Source organism: Somniosus microcephalus, chromosome 32 (genome assembly GCF_052327205.1).
Source record: "Somniosus microcephalus isolate GS21.2 chromosome 32, FLI_Smic_1.0, whole genome shotgun sequence".
In the NCBI taxonomy this organism is placed as follows: domain Eukaryota; kingdom Metazoa; phylum Chordata; class Chondrichthyes; order Squaliformes; family Somniosidae; genus Somniosus; species Somniosus microcephalus.
Window position 1 is genome coordinate 14,830,495 of NC_141018.1, and position 12,874 is coordinate 14,843,368.

A 12,874-nucleotide genomic window follows, 5' to 3' on the forward strand; every position below is an offset into this window, starting at 1 on the left:
ATTAAAAATAATTCACCTCATCTCACCTCTGGATTTTTTGCCAATTGTCTTAATCTGTGTCCCCTGATTATCGACCCACCTGCCAGTGGAAACAGTTTCTCCTTACTTACTTTATCAAAGCCCCTCATAATTTTGAACACTTCTGCTAAATCTTCCCTTAACCTTCTCTGTTCTAAGAAAAATCCCAGCTTCTCTGGTCTTGCCACATAACCGTCCGTCATCCCTGGTATCATTTTATTGAAGTACTTCAGTAAACTATTGTGACTACAGGTTGTCCCCACTGTAAGGCCCAGTCTGTGTCAAGATTAAAATCCCTCATGATTATAACTCAGGCCTGTTTGTAGGGTTGCCAACCCTCCAGGAATGTCTCCAGGAATTGAAGATTAATCTCCTGGGCACTGCTACGGGAGAGAAAATTTATAGGGGCATTAAAATAATTGTGTGTTTCAGTTCATTTTCTTTGAACACTTTCATTTATTAGTTATTAAAATACTAGAGATGGGGGGGAAAGGTCTGTTTGACTGGCCAGGCTTGGAAGCAAGAGATCATGTGAAGAAACCTGCAGGAATAGGCCCAACCAGAGTTGGCACCCCTACCTGTTGGTTGTGCAACATTCGTGGTAAAATTGCTCAACTTGTTTGCTTGAAGTCCCATCTGCTGTTTCAACAGATGCTAATCCTTTTGTTTATGTTATAGAATTCCATTAAAATAGCACAGAGAGGGATTTGCTATCAATGCATTATACTTTCCTACGGGAACACACACTGGCCCAGTTAGATTGCCTTTTCCAATTCTGCACATTCCTAAGCTGCCATGATAAGATCGCACTGTGTAATTCCCTGGCTAAAATGCCTTCTGCACGTAAGTGTAAATACAATCTTTGACTTTTGGAGCTGGCAGATTTTAGGGGAAAGTTCCTAATACAGATGGTGACTTTTCTTTAGAGCGTGCTTTCAAATATTTTCATTATCTTTAGAAGATAAAAGCCCCGATTTTAATTGGGAGGACAAGGGGCGAGTGTGGGTCCGAGGGGCGAGTGTAGGACTGAGGGGCGAGTGTGGGTCTGAGGGGCGAGTGTGGGTCTGAGGGGAGAGTGTGGGTCTGAGGGGCGAGTGTGGGTCTGAGGGGCGAGTGTGGGACTGAGGGGCGAGTGTGGGTCTGAGGGGCGAGTGTGGGTCTGAGGGGCGAGTGTGGGTCTGAGGGGCGAGTGTGGGTCTGAGGGGCGAGTGTGGGTCTGAGGGGCGAGTGTGGGACTGAGGGGCGAGTGTGGGTCTGAGGGGCGAGTGTCGAGTGTGGGTCTGAGGGGCGAGTGTGGGTCTGAGGGGCGAGTGTGGATCTGAGGAGCGAGTGTGGGACTGAGGGGAGAGCGTGGGTCTGAGGGGAGAGTGTAAGTCTGAGGGGCGAGTGTGGGTCTGAGGGGCGAGTGTGGGACTGACGGGAGTGTGGGTCTGAGGGGCGAGTGTGGGTCTGAAGGGTGAGTGTGGGTCAGAGGGGCGAGTGTGGGACTGAGGGGCGAGTGTGGGACTGAGGGGCAAGTGTAGGTCTGAGGCGAGTGTGGGTCCGAGGGGCGAGTGTGAGACTGAGGGGCGAGTGTGGGTCTGAGGGGAGAGTGTGGGTCTGAGGGGAGAGTGTGGGTCTGAGGGGCGAGTGTGGGTCTGAGGGGCAAGTGTGGGTCTGAGAGGCGAGTGTGGGTCTGAGGGGCGAGTGTGGGTCTGAGGGGCGAGTGTGGGTCTGAAGGGCGAGTGTGGGTCAGAGGGGAGAGTGTGGGTCTGAGGGGAGTGTGGGTCTGAGGGGCGAGTGTGGGTCTGAGGGACGAGTGTAGGACTGAGGGGCGAGTGTGGGTCTGAGGGGCGAGTGTGGGTCTGAGGGGCGAGTGTGGGTCTGAGGCGAGTGTGGGTCCGAGGGGCGAGTGTGGGACTGAGGGGCGAGTGTTGATCTGAGGCGAGTGTGGGTCCGAGGGGTGAGTGTGGGACTGAGTGGCGAGTATGGGTCTGAGGGGAGAGTGTGGGTCTGAGGGGAGAGTGTGGGTCTGAGGGGCGAGTGTGGGTCTGAGGGGCGAGTGTGGGTCTGAGGGGCGAGTGTGGGTCTGAGGGGCGAGTGTGGGTCTGAGGGGCGAGTGTGGGTCTGAGGGGAGAGTGTGGGTCTGAGGGGAGAGTGTGGGTCTGAGGGGCGAGTGTGGGTCTGAGGGGGGAGTGTGGGTCTACGGGAAGAGTGTGGGACTGAGGGGCGAGTGTGGGTCTGAGGGGCGAGTGTGGGTCTGAAGGGCGAGTGTGGGTCTGAGGGGCGAGTGTGGGTCTGAGGGGCGAGTGCTGGTCTGAGGGGCGAGTGTGGGTCTGAGGGGCGAGTGTGGGTCTGAGGGGCGAGTGTGGGTCTGAGGGGCGTGTGTGGGTCTGAGAGACGAGTGTGGGTTTGAGGGGCGAGTGTGGGTCTGAGGGGTGAGTGTGGGTCTGAGGGGTGAGTGGGGGTCTGAGGGGAGAGTGTGGGTCTGAGGGGCGAGTGTGGGTCTGAGGGGCGAGTGTGGGTCTGAGGGGCGAGTGTGGGTCTGAGGAGCGAGTGTGGGACTGAGGGGAGAGTGTGGGTCTGAGGGGAGAGTGTGGGTCTGAGGGGAGTGTGGGTCTGAGGGGCGAGTGTGGGGTGTGGGTCTGAGGGGCGAGTGTGGGTCTGAGGGGGGAGTGTGGGACTGAGGGGCGAGTGTGGGACTGAGTGGCGAGTGTGGGTCTGAGGCGAGTGTGGGTCCGAGGGGCGAGTGTGGGACTGAGGGGCGAGTGTGGGTCTGAGGGGAGAGTGTGGGTCTGAGGGGAGAGTGTGGGTCTGAGGGACGAGTGTGGGTCTGAGGGGTCAGTGTGGGACTGAGGGGTGAGTGTGGGTCTGAGGGGAGAGTGTGGGTCTGAGGGACGAGTGTGGGTCTGAGGGGCGAGTGTGGGTCTGAGGGGCGAGTGTGGGTATGAGGGGCGAGTGTGGGTCTGAGGGGCGAGTGTGGGTCTGAGGGGCGAGTGTGGGGGACTGAGGGGGGAGTGTGGGTCTGAGGGGCGAGTGTGGGTCTGAGGGGTGAGTGGGGGTCTGAGGGGCGAGTGTGGGTCTGAGGGGAGAGTGTGGGTCTGAGGGGAGAGTGTGGGTCTGAGGGGCGAGTGTGGGTCTGAGGGGCAAGTGTGGGACTGAGAGGCGAGTGTGGGTCTGAGGGGCGAGTGTGGGTCTGAGGGGTGAGTGTGGGTCTGAAGGGCGAGTGTGGGTCAGAGGGGAGAGTGTGGGTCTGAGGGGAGTGTGGGTCTGAGGGGCGAGTGTGGGTCTGAGGGACGAGTGTAGGACTGAGGGGCGAGTGTGGGTCTGAGGGGCGAGTGTGGGTCTGAGGGGCGAGTGTGGGTCTGAGGCGAGTGTGGGTCCGAGGGGCGAGTGTGGGACTGAGGGGCGAGTGTGGATCTGAGGCGAGTGTGGGTCCGAGGGGCGAGTGTGGGACTGAGGGGCGAGTATGGGTCTGAGGGGAGAGTGTGGGTCTGAGGGGAGAGTGTGGGTCTGAGGGGCGAGTGTGGGTCTGAGGGGCGAGTGTGGGTCTGAGGGGCGAGAGTGGGTCTGAGGGGCGAGTGTGGGTCTGAGGGGCGAGTGTGGGTCTGAGGGGAGAGTGTGGGTCTGATGGGAGAGTGTGGGTCTGAGGGGCGAGTGTGGGTCTGAGGGGGGAGTGTGGGTCTGCGGGGAGAGTGTGGGACTGAGGGGCGAGTGTGGGTCTGAGGGGCGAGTGTGGGTCTGAAGGGCGAGTGTGGGTCTGAGGCGAGTGTGGGTCCGAGGGGCGAGTGCTGGTCTGAGGGGCGAGTGTGGGTCTGAGGGGCGAGTGTGGGTCTGAGGGACGAGTGTGGGTCTGAGGGGCGAGTGTGGGGCTGACGGGCGTGTGTGGGTCTGAGAGACGAGTGTGGGTTTGAGGGGCGAGTGTGGGTCTGAGGGGCGAGAGTGGGTCTGAGGGGCGAGTGTGGGTCTGAGGGGAGAGTGTGGGTCTGAGGGGTGAGTGTGGGTCTGAGGGGTGAGTGGGGGTCTGAGGGGAGAGTGTGGGTCTGAGGGGCGAGTGTGGGTCTGAGGGTCGAGTGTGGGTCTGAGGGGCGAGTGTGCGGTGTGGGTCTGAGGGGCGAGTGTGGGTCTGAGGGGGGAGTGTGGGACTGAGGGGCGAGTGTGGGACTGAGGGGCGAGTGTGGGTCTGAGGCGAGTGTGGGTCCGAGGGGCGAGTGTGGGATTGAGGGGCGAGTGTGGGTCTGAGGGGAGAGTGTGGGTCTGAGGGGAGAGTGTGGGTCTGAGGGACGAGTGTGGGTCTGAGGGGCGAGTGTGGGACTGAGGGGCGAGTGTGGGTCTGAGGGGCGAGTGTGGGTCTGAGAGGCGAGTGTGGGACTGAGGGGAGAGTGTGGGTCTGAGGGGCGAGTGTGGGTCTGAGGGGCGAGTGTGGGACTGAGGGGCGAGTGTGGGACTGAGGGGCGAGTGTGGGTCTGAGGGGCGAGTGTGGGTCTGAGGGGCGAGTGTGGGACTGAGGGGCGAGTGTGGGTCTGAGGGGCGAGTGTCGAGTGTGGGTCTGAGGGGCGAGTGTGGGTCTGAGGGGCGAGTGTGGATCTGAGGAGCGAGTGTGGGACTGAGGGGAGAGCGTGGGTCTGAGGGGAGAGTGTAAGTCTGAGGGGCGAGTGTGGGTCTGAGGGGCGAGTGTGGGACTGAGGGGAGTGTGGGTCTGAGGGGCGAGTGTGGGTTTGAGGGGCGAGTGTGGGTCTGAGGGGTGAGTGTGGGTCTGAGGGGTGAGTGGGGGTCTGAGGGGAGAGTGTGGGTCTGAGGGGCGAGTGTGGGTCTGAGGGGCGAGTGTGGGTCTGAGGGGTGAGTGTGGGTCTGAGGAGCGAGTGTGGGACTGAGGGGAGAGTGTGGGTCTGAGGGGAGAGTGTGGGTCTGAGGGGAGTGTGGGTCTGAGGGGCGAGTGTGGGGTGTGGGTCTGAGGGGCGAGTGTGGGTCTGAGGGGGGAGTGTGGGACTGAGGGGCGAGTGTGGGACTGAGTGGCGAGTGTGGGTCTGAGGCGAGTGTGGGTCCGAGGGGCGAGTGTGGGACTGAGGGGCGAGTGTGGGTCTGAGGGGAGAGTGTGGGTCTGAGGGGAGAGTGTGGGTCTGAGGGACGAGTGTGGGTCTGAGGGGTGAGTGTGGGACTGAGGGGTGAGTGTGGGTCTGAGGGGAGAGTGTGGGTCTGAGGGACGAGTGTGGGTCTGAGGGGCGAGTGTGGGTCTGAGGGGCGAGTGTGGGTATGAGGGGCGAGTGTGGGTCTGAGGGGCGAGTGTGGGTCTGAGGGGCGAGTGTGGGTCTGAAGGGCGAGTGTGGGTCAGAGGGGAGAGTGTGGGTCTGAGGGGAGTGTGGGTCTGAGGGGCGAGTGTGGGTCTGAGGGGGGAGTGTGGGTCTGCGGGGAGAGTGTGGGACTGAGGGGCGAGTGTGGGTCTGAGGGGCGAGTGTGGGTCTGAAGGGCGAGTGTGGGTCTGAGGGGCGAGTGTGGGTCTGAGGGGCGAGTGCTGGTCTGAGGGGCGAGTGTGGGTCTGAGGGGCGAGTGTGGGTCTGAGGGGCGAGTGTGGGTCTGAGGGGCGAGTGTGGGGCTGACGGGCGTGTGTGGGTCTGAGAGACGAGTGTGGGTTTGAGGGGCGAGTGTGGGTCTGAGGGGCGAGAGTGGGTCTGAGGGGCAAGTGTGGGTCTGAGGGGAGAGTGTGGGTCTGAGGGGTGAGTGTGGGTCTGAGGGGTGAGTGGGGGTCTGAGGGGAGAGTGTGGGTCTGAGGGACGAGTGTGGGTCTGAGGGTCGAGTGTGGGTCTGAGGGGCGAGTGTGGGGTGTGGGTCTGAGGGGCGAGTGTGGGTCTGAGGGGGGAGTGTGGGACTGAGGGGCGAGTGTGGGACTGAGGGGCGAGTGTGGGTCTGAGGCGAGTGTGGGTCCGAGGGGCGAGTGTGGGATTGAGGGGCGAGTGTGGGTCTGAGGGGAGATTGTGGGTCTCAGGGGAGAGTGTGGGTCTGAGGGACGAGTGTGGGTCTGAGGGGCGAGTGTGGGTCTGAGGGGCGAGTGTGGGTCTGAGGGGCGAGTGTGGGACTGAGGGGCGAGTGTGGGTCTGAGGGGCGAGTGTCGAGTGTGGGTCTGAGGGGCGAGTGTGGGTCTGAGGGGCGAGTGTGGATCTGAGGAGCGAGTGTGGGACTGAGGGGAGAGCGTGGGTCTGAGGGGAGAGTTTAAGTCTGAGGGGCGAGTGTGGGTCTGAGGGGCGAGTGTGGGACTGAGGGGAGTGTGGGTCTGAGGGGCGAGTGTGGGTCTGAAGGGTGAGTGTGGGTCAGAGGGGCGAGTGTGGGACTGAGGGGCGAGTGTGGGACTGAGGGGCGAGTGTAGGTCTGAGGCGAGTGTGGGTCCGAGGGGCGAGTGTGAGACTGAGGGGCGAGTGTGGGTCTGAGGGGAGAGTGTGGGTCTGAGGGGAGAGTGTGGGTCTGAGGGACGAGTGTGGGTCTGAGGGGCGAGTGTGGGACTGAGGGGCGAGTGTGGGTCTGAGGGGCGAGTGTGGGTCTGAGAGGCGAGTGTGGGTCTGAGGGGAGAGTGTGGGTCTGAGGGGTGAGTGTGGGTCTGAGGGGCGAGTGTGGGACTGAGGGGCGAGTGTGGGACTGAGGGGCGAGTGTGGGTCTGAGGGGCGAGTGTGGGTCTGAGGGGCGAGTGTGGGTCTGAGGGGCGAGTGTGGGTCTGAGGGGCGAGTGTGGGACTGAGGGGCGAGTGTGGGTCTGAGGGGCGAGTGTGGGTCTGAGGGGCGAGTGTCGAGTGTGGGTCTGAGGGGCGAGTGTGGGTCTGAGGGGCGAGTGTGGATCTGAGGAGCGAGTGTGGGACTGAGGGGAGAGCGTGGGTCTGAGGGGAGAGTGTAAGTCTGAGGGGCGAGTGTGGGTCTGAGGGGCGAGTGTGGGACTGAGGGGAGTGTGGGTCTGAGGGGCGAGTGTGGGTCTGAAGGGTGAGTGTGGGTCAGAGGGGCGAGTGTGGGACTGAGGGGCGAGTGTGGGACTGAGGGGCAAGTGTAGGTCTGAGGCGAGTGTGGGTCTGAGGGGCGAGTGTGAGACTGAGGGGCGAGTGTGGGTCTGAGGGGCGAGTGTGGGACTGAGGGGCGAGTGTGGGTCTGAGGGGCGAGTGTGGGTCTGAGAGGCGAGTGTGGGTCTGAGGGGAGAGTGTGGGTCTGAGGGGCGAGTGTGGGTCTGAGGGGCGAGTGTGGGACTGAGGGGCGAGTGTGGGACTGAGGGGCGAGTGTGGGTCTGAGGGGCGAGTGTGGGTCTGAGGGGCGAGTGTGGGTCTGAGGGGCGAGTGTGGGTCTGAGGGGCGAGTGTGGGTCTGAGGGGCGAGTGTGGGACTGAGGGGCGAGTGTGGGTCTGAGGGGCGAGTGTCAAGTGTGGGTCTGAGGGGTGAGTGTGGGTCTGAGGGGCGAGTGTGGATCTGAGGAGCGAGTGTGGGACTGAGGGGAGAGCGTGGATCTGAGGAGCGAGTGTGGGACTGAGGGGAGAGCGTGGGTCTGAGGGGAGAGTGTAAGTCTGAGGGGCGAGTGTGGGTCTGAGGGGCGAGTGTGGGACTGAGGGGAGTGTGGGTCTGAGGGGCGAGTATGGGTCTGAAGGGTGAGTGTGGGTCAGAGGGGCGAGTGTGGGACTGAGGGGCGAGTGTGGGACTGAGGGGCAAGTGTAGGTCTGAGGCGAGTGTGGGTCCGAGGGGCGAGTCTGAGACTGAGGGGCGAGTGTGGGTCTGAGGGGAGAGTGTGGGTCTGAGGGGAGAGTGTGGGTCTGAGGGGCGAGTGTGGGTCTGAGGGGCAAGTGTGGGTCTGAGAGGCGAGTGTGGGTCTGAGGGGCGAGTGTGGGTCTGAGGGGCGAGTGTGGGTCTGAAGGGCGAGTGTGGGTCAGAGGGGAGAGTGTGGGTCTGAGGGGAGTGTGGGTCTGAGGGGCGAGTGTGGGTCTGAGGGGGGAGTGTGGGTCTGCAGGGAGAGTGTGGGACTGAGGGGCGAGTGTGGGTCTGAGGGGCGAGTGTGGGTCTGAATGGCGAGTGTGGGTCTGAGGGGCGAGTGTGGGTCTGAGGGGCGACTGTGGGTCTGAGGGGCGAGTGTGGGTCTGAGGGGCGAGTGTGGGTCTGAGGGGCGAGTGTGGGTCTGAGGGGCGAGTGTGGGACTGAGGGGCGAGTGTGGGACTGAGGCGAGTGTGGGTCCGAGGGGCGAGTGTGGGATTGAGGGGCGAGTGTGGGTCTGAGGGGAGAGTGTGGGTCCGAGGGGCGAGTGTGAGACTGAGGGGCGAGTGTGGGTCTGAGGGGCGAGTGTGGGACTGAGGGGCGAGTGTGGGTCTGAGGGGCGAGTGTGGGTCTGAGGGACGAGTGTGGGTCTGAGGGGCGAGTGTGGGTCTGAGGGGAGAGTGTGGGTCTGAGGGGTGAGTGTGGGTCTGAGGGGTGAGTGGGGGTCTGAGGGGAGAGTGTGGGTCTGAGGGTCGAGTGTGGGTCTGAGGGGCGAGTGTGGGGTGTGGGTCTGAGGGGCGAGTGTGGGTCTGAGGGGGGAGTGTGGGACTGAGGGGCGAGTGTGGGACTGAGGGGCGAGTGTGGGTCCGAGGGGCGAGTGTGGGATTGAGGGGCGAGTGTGGGTCTGAGGGGAGAGTGTGGGTCTGAGGGGAGAGTGTGGGTCTGAGGGACGAGTGTGGGTCTGAGGGGCGAGTGTGGGTCTGAGGGGCGAGTGTGGGACTGAGGGGCGAGTGTGGGTCTGAGGGGAGAGTGTGGGTCTGAGGGACGAGTGTGGGTCTGAGGGGCGAGTGTGGGTCTGAGGGGCGAGTGTGGGTATGAGGGGCGAGTGTGGGTCTGAGGGGCGAGTGTGGGTCTGAGGGGCGAGTGTGGGGGACTGAGGGGGGAGTGTAGGTCTGAGGGGCGAGTGTGGGTCTGAGGGGTGAGTGGGGGTCTGAGGGGAGAGTGTGGGTCTGAGGGGCGAGTATGGGTCTGAGGGGCAAGTATGGGTCTGAGGGGCGAGTGTGGGTCTGAGAGGAGCGTGTGTGTCTGAGGGGCGAGTGTGGGTCTGAGGGGAGTGTGGGACTGAGGAGTGAGTGTGGGTCTGAGGGGAGTGTGGGTCTGAGGGGAGTGTGTGGGTCTGAGGGGAGTGTGAGTCTGAGGGGCGAGTGTGCGTTTGAGAGGCGAGTGTGGGTCTGAGGGGCGAGTGTGAGTCTGAGGGGAGAGTGTGAGTCTGAGGGGCGAGTGTGCATCTGAGGGGAGAGTGTGAGTCTGAGGGGCGAGTGTGGGTCTGAGGGGCGAGTGTGGGTCTGAGGGGCGAGTGTGCATCTGAGGGGCGAGTGTGCGTCTGAGGGGAGAGTGTGAGTCTGAGGGGCGAGTGTGGGTCTGAGGGGCGAGTGTGGGTCTGAGGGGCGAGTGTGCATCTGAGGGGCGAGTGTGCGTCTGAGGGGAGAGTGTGCGTCTGAGGGGAGAGTGTGAGTCTGAGGGGCGAGTGTGGGTCTGAGAGGCGAGTGTGGGTCTGAGGGGCGAGTGTGCATCTGAGGGGAGAGTGTGAGTCTGAGAGGCGAGTGTGGGTCTGAGGGGCGAGTGTGCATCTGAGGGGAGAGTGTGAGTCTGAGGGGCGAGTGTGGGTCTGAGGGGCGAGTGTGGGTCTGAGGGGCGAGTGTGGGTCTGAGGGGCGAGTGTGGGTCTGAGGGGCGAGTGTGGGTCTGAGGGGCGAGCGTGAGTCTGAGGGGCGAGTGTGGGTCTGAGGGGCGAGTGTGAGTCTGAGGGGCGAGTGTGGGTCTGAGGGGCGAGTGTGGGTCTGAGGGCCGAGTGTGGGTCTGAGGGGCGAGTGTGGGTCTGAGGGGCGAGTGTGGGTCTGAGGGGCGAGTGTGGGTCTGAGGAGTGAGTTTGGGTCTGAGGGGAGTGTGGGGCTGAGGGGAGAGTGTGGGTCTGAGGGGAGTGTGGGGCTGAGGGGCGAGTGTGGGTCTGAGGGGAGAGTGTGAGTCTGAGGGGCGAGTGTGGGTCTGAGGGGCGAGTGTGGGTCTGAGGGGCGAGTGTGGGTCTGAGGGGCGAGTGTGGGTCTGAGGGGCGAGTGTGGGTCTGAGGAGTGAGTGTGGGTCTGAGGAGTGAGTGTGGGTCTGAGGGGAGTGTGGGGCTGAGGGGAGAGTGTGGGTCTGAGGGGCGAGTGTGGGTTTGAGGGGCGAGTGTGGGGCTGAGGGGCGAGTGTGAGTCTGAGGGGCGAGTGTGGGTCTGAGGGGAGTGTGGGGCTGAGGGGCGAGTGTGAGTCTGAGGGGCGAGTGTGGGTCTGAGGGGCGAGTGTGGGGCTGAGGGGCGAGTGTGGGTCTGAGGGGCGAGTGTGGGTCTGAGGGGCGAGTGTGGGTCTGAGGGGCGAGTGTGGGGCTGAGGGGCGAGTGTGGGTCTGAGGGGCGAGTGTGCATCTGAGGGGCGAGTGTGCGTCTGAGGGGAGAGTGTGCGTCTGAGGGGAGAGTGTGAGTCTGAGGGGCGAGTGTGGGTCTGAGAGGCGAGTGTCGGTCTGAGGGGCGAGTGTGCGTCTGAGGGGAGAGTGTGAGTCTGAGGGGCGAGTGTGGGTCTGAGGGGCGAGTGTGGGTCTGAGGGGCGAGTGTGGGTCTGAGGGGCGAGTGTGGGTCTGAGGGGCGAGTGTGGGTCTGAGGGGCGAGTGTGGGTCTGAGGGGCGAGTGTGAGTCTGAGGGGCGAGTGTGGGTCTGAGGGGCGAGTGTGAGTCTGAGTGGCGAGTGTGGGTCTGAGGGGCGAGTGTGGGTCTGAGGGCCGAGTGTGGGTCTGAGGGGCGAGTGTGGGTCTGAGGGGCGAGTGTGGGTCTGAGGGGCGAGTGTGGGTCTGAGGAGTGAGTGTGGGTCTGAGGAGTGAGTGTGGGTCTGAGGGGAGTGTGGGGCTGAGGGGAGAGTGTGGGTCTGAGGGGAGTGTGGGGCTGAGGGGGGAGTGTGGGGCTGAGGGGCGAGTGTGGGTCTGAGGGGAGAGTGTGGGTCTGAGGGGCGAGTGTGGGTCTGAGGGGCGAGTGTGGGTCTGAGGGGCGAGTGTGGGTCTGAGGGGCGAGTGTGGGTCTGAGGGGAGAGTGTGGGTCTGAGGGGAGTGTGGGTCTGAGGGGCGAGTGTGGGTCTGAGGTACCGCTTGACGCTATGTCTGACGGGGTCAGGGGGGGCCTACCAGCGGCCCGGGGCTGCACTAATTAAAGGGAAGGTGCCGGGCGGCTATTTTTGTTGTTGGCCGCCTGCCAGCACCTGCCCCCCGTTGACGTCCCCGGCCTCCTCTGCAGCCCCCCCGCGGGGTGCTGGCTGAGCTCCGTGAATCTGACACTTCTCTTGAGTGCCGGGCTCTTTTGCCGGCTCTCCGATCCCCGGGGGCCCAGCTGGGCCCCGGGTCGTGCTTTAAGAAGGGGAGGAAGGCCTGCAGTACCGCGGTGCAATGTGCGCACGTCGCGCCGCGATATTCGCTCGCAGTGCCCCAAGAGAAAGGCGGTGTGCTTCCAGTAGCCCCCCGCTTCCCTCATGGGGTGCTACCGATGAATTTCGGCTACTTTTAGCGTCCCGGCGAAGTTAGCGCCCCAATGGGGGTGCGACTCAGTTTTCCCCCCATTGTTTTGGGGCCTCTTCTGCTGGACTGTCAGTGAAACACCACATGCTCTAGTCACTTGACTCTACCCTAAAATGGCAATCAGGGTCCTATCTACGTCATAGGACTCCGATTTGCACATTAAAAGGACCTACTGCTTGAAACAGGCGGGCCCTTTCGACACCTAGCAGTCGGCCTCTTTAAGAATGGCAGCGTCCGGAGAGAGGGTGTTAACAGGGCGGTAAGTCTGTTGACCTCATTTTGAGGCCGTTGACTTGTTAATGCCAGTATCGCCAATTTAAAATTGACCCCAAGGATATAATCTAGGCTGACATTCCAGCGCAGTACTGAGGGGAGTGCTGCACTGTTGGAGGTGCTGGCCCAGAAATTCGGGTCGGGGGCTTCCCGCGGGTGCAAGCCCCCGATCTGCACTTACCTTGCGCGCCTGCAGTTGAGCTGTAGGGCGCCGTGGAATTCCGCTCCGGGGCCTGGCCCAGCTGCCGGCACGCTGTGCTTGCATGTCCCAGGGGCGTAGTTAGTGCGATGCGTCCCCTGGGATCACGTGAGCCATGGGCAGCCAATCGGAGGAGGGAAAAGTTCATTCATAAGATTGACAGGTAGACCTGTCAAAACTTATAAATACTACGGGCCCAAAATAGCAGTAAACCTTCAAATAAATTTTAAAAATCACACATTTTAAATAAACTATAAATTACATTAAATAACTATTTTAAACAGTAATTTACATTTTTGAAAAATATAATTTTATATTATAACGGGGCTAAAAATAAACTTACCTTGCTTTAAAGTATTTAAAAATAATAAACCTGTGGAAAAAATGTTTTAATTTTAATTAATTGACCACTTACCTTGCAAAAAGCAGGCCTTATGCCTGCTTTTTAAATGTGTAAATCCTGCAGGCTTACCCTCCCGGGAAAACCTGTAAAAAAAAACTAAGTTCAAAGTGCACGCGCAGCCTCCCCTGCGCGCGCGTTCGACCTCTGAACCTCTTCGTTCAGAGGATCGGAAGTGGCGGTTTTCCGCGCATGCATAGTGCATGCAGGAAACTGGCAATTCCATTCGGCCTACGGGTGAGTACCCCGTGCGTACTCGCCCGGGGAGAGCCGAATTTCTGGGCTGCTGTCTTTTTAGATGAGAGATTAAACCAAAGCCCCTTCTGCCCTCGCAGTTGAATGTAAAAGATGTACACTTGAAAAGGAAAAATTTGTAGGGCTATGGGGAAAGAACGGGGTAGTGGGACTAATTGGATAGCTCTTTCAAAGAGCCGGCACAGGCACATTGGGCTGAAGGGCTTCCTTCTGTGCTGTAAATTCTTTGACT

At 62.0% G+C, this 12,874-nt stretch overlaps 1 long non-coding RNA gene across 1 annotated transcript in view; it reads left to right on the forward strand.

The window, feature by feature from the left end:
- Nucleotides 1–695: 695 nt before the first annotated feature.
- Nucleotides 696–12,874, forward strand: part of LOC147097289 (uncharacterized) — an 88,599-nt gene continuing 76,420 nt past the window's right edge. The window contains exon 1 of the long non-coding RNA XR_015074350.1: nt 696–861. This is a non-coding gene — a long non-coding RNA (uncharacterized LOC147097289). The remainder of the gene's footprint in view (nt 862–12,874) is intronic.